The sequence below is a fragment of the Echinops telfairi genome, unplaced genomic scaffold, assembly GCF_000313985.2.
Source record: "Echinops telfairi isolate 266 unplaced genomic scaffold, ASM31398v2 ScPeMD7_3533;HRSCAF=4204_0, whole genome shotgun sequence".
Classification (NCBI taxonomy): domain Eukaryota; kingdom Metazoa; phylum Chordata; class Mammalia; order Afrosoricida; family Tenrecidae; genus Echinops; species Echinops telfairi.
In genome coordinates, this window is record NW_022107431.1 from 76,812,542 (window position 1) to 76,815,695 (window position 3,154).

A 3,154-nucleotide genomic window follows, 5' to 3' on the forward strand; every position below is an offset into this window, starting at 1 on the left:
AATGTTCCTATAGATAGAGGCAAAGGTAGAAATTCTATCATGTAGAAAATACAAGTTGTCTGCAAATGCTCAGAGGAACGAATCTGCCAAACGTTGATGGTCTCCCTACAAATTTCCAGCCCTGACCATCACACCGAACACCCCTACCCTCCTAAACACTCTTCCCTGACTGTGGATATGAGTTCGTGCTTCTTAGCCTATTATACTATAATTTGTGCTATTTTACCAGAAGGGCTTTTCCAATTAGAATCTTATCATTGGACATTAATCAGGCAGAACATTCATAATTCTGTCTGTAATTTTACCTGAAAAAATTTATTTATTGTGAATATTAGATTCTTTTAAAACTCTATAGCACTGTTTGAGAGGTTTGTTTTTGTTTATTAATTAAAGACAAAACTTAAAAGCATAATTAGAAAAATGCTATCAAGCCTTTTCCATAAAAATCATTAGAAATGCATTCTTGAATTTTTTAAAAGACCCATTTCAACATGTTAGTAGTATAGGGCAAAACCTTGGGTAAAATCTTCATTAATCCAAGCACTCATTTCATAGGTAATTTTTTGGATAATCTTATCTAAACAACAATAAAATTGTTCATTGGAAAAGTGATTAGAAAAGAATAACTCAACTTATATGCATTCCACAGCACCAGAACCATCTTTTTTTTTCACCAGGTATTTTTATTTCTGTAAATTTCTTATTTACTAGGAGTGACTGAAGTAAAAAATATAGTTGAGTCCCATCATCATCATGATCATCATGGAAATGGTTGTCAGAGAAAACCGATCAGATGTATATTATTGCTTCCCATTTGCAACCAATAGATAGTTGCCATTGATCTAGATAGCCAACTTACTGCCAAGGATGCTTGAGATAAGTTAACTAACACAACAAAGCCTATTCAGGGGGTGGAAGTGGGGGTGTGGTAGTTACATAATCTGGTGTCAATTTGGGACTTGAGAGGATTAAGAGTGAAGGGGTGGAGTCTGGCCTGTCAATCAAGATATAATCAGTGAGGTCTCTGTGAGGGCATGGCCTTCTCCTGAGAATTCTGGGAACTAGAGGAGCCACATGGAGACCCATGCCAGCACTGAGATGTATCTACTGCCACTGACTTGGCACCCACTGGCCTGTGGTCTTCCTGCATTCAACATCATTGTTTCGTGAGTCTGAAGAGGACTATATAGATTGGTATCAGACATATGGGCTAATATAGGACTTATAGACTTGATTGGGATGTTTTCTCAATATTCAACTGCTCTTGTATATAAACCTCTTTCTTATACACATATGTGTGTCCATGAATTTGTTTCTCTAGTCTACCCAGACTAACACAGGGGACACACTCAGAAATAAGTTACATGTACTTCTTGATTTCATCCTATAAGTCCAGCACAAAGGCACCACTCACACCTCTGTGCACATTGCAGCAGGCTCCCTTGATACAGGCTTTTCTTTCTTCATCACAAGCACCCTTCCTCCAACAGTCAGGGTGCCTGCGTGCATGCCCTCACCTCCTTTGTGCCCTGACTGCATCTTCATTCGGTGACAGTGTCCAATGAGTAAGAAGTCAACCCACCCACGGCCATGACAGACTGAGCAGTCATCCAGCTGACGAAGATGTGGGTCTTCTTGAGATCTGGAAGAATTCCCTTTGCAATGTTCTCGAGGGCAAAGTAGGCAGCTCGGTCGATGATACAGGGTACTAAACCTGCACAGATAGGTTAGGGCTCAGTAGAAGGCCTTAGTCCCATCAGACCCAGAGAACTTCACCTGGCAGTCACACCCATTTGTCACCGGCTTTACCCCCATCAGCCACTAGACAGGTATGGACAAAATCAAGAGGGTACACAAAGCACGAAGAAGTAGCCCCAGCGGTCCCACCCAATGCCAGACTCCCCATGGTAGTGCCCAAACTGGTTCTCTTGTTTAGTTAGAGCCGCTTGTATTTATCTTCAAAGGCAAAGTGGTGAGCCTGGTGGAGGAATTATCAGATGACATTGCCCAGGTTACCAGGCCAGAAGGGTCCTTGGGGATACAAACCACGCAGTGGATAATGCCTCTCTACTGCTTATCTGTGGTGGTTTGCTTGCTGGCGTGTGGCACCTGCAGCAGCAGCTTGACCCAGTCAATGGGGGCTACCATGGTCTAGAGATGGCCTCGATCACTCCACCTGCCAAGCAGTTCTTCTACAAAGGACACAGCGGCAGCTGTCAGGTGGGAAAAGGAGGAGGGCAATGGACGGCAAGGATGGACAAGAATCGTGGGGCTCTGTGCACCAGAATGACCTAACGAGCATTCATAGTCACCACAGACACCTTAAAACAATGGAAGACGATAAACTCTCAGAGAATACCAGAAACTCAAGAGACTCTGACCAATCGTTTGATCATGGCAAAGCCAGGGCAGGGAGTGCTAAGGGGAACTGTAGAACGAGCTAAGCCTCTTCTTGGAAGCCATCTCAGGGCGTACTTCTGGCCAGGTTTGCTAACCATCGGGCAACGGCATCGTTTCCTCAATAAGCACACCAAGAGCCAACCAGGTTGAGCACTCTGCATTAAAGAGGGGGAATCACTGCCATCCAGTCCACTCTAACTCATAGAGACCCGAGAGGACTAGGCAGCACTGCCCCTGTGGGTTTGTGACTCTCACTCATTATGGAAGTTAGAAAGCCTCATCATTGCCCTGCGGAGTGCCTGGTGGTTTCAAACTAATGACCTTGCGATTAGCCGCCCAATGTGTAACCACGACACTACCAGGGCTCCTTTTTAAGGTGACTAGGGGTGCTAATAAGGCAGGCATCCCAATCCCTATGAATTGGACTTCTTTAAGTCTTTCTTCTAATAAGAATTCACTGACTGCCCCCACCTAACAGTCTTTTAAGAGCAAGACTAAATCACGTAGCCAATCAATTCCAACTCCTAGCAAGCCCAGGTGTGTCAGAGCACAGCAGTGCCCCACAGGGTTTTCACTGGCTGCTTTTTCAAAATACTTCTTTGTTCTACTGGTGTTTAATGTCACACATAACAGCATCTGTCTGACCTCAGGTTAGGAGTGAAAAGAATAACAAAAGAGCTAGAAAACCCCTGCCTGCCCTCCAGACGGTTACAATCTTTTAGAGAGGAGAAGAGATATATGTGTACTCTAGCTA

General features: G+C 44.0%; 1 pseudogene; it reads right to left on the bottom strand.

Moving 5' to 3' along the window:
- Positions 1–1,360: 1,360 nt before the first annotated feature.
- Positions 1,361–3,154, bottom strand: part of LOC115870984 — a 3,007-nt pseudogene continuing 1,213 nt past the window's right edge.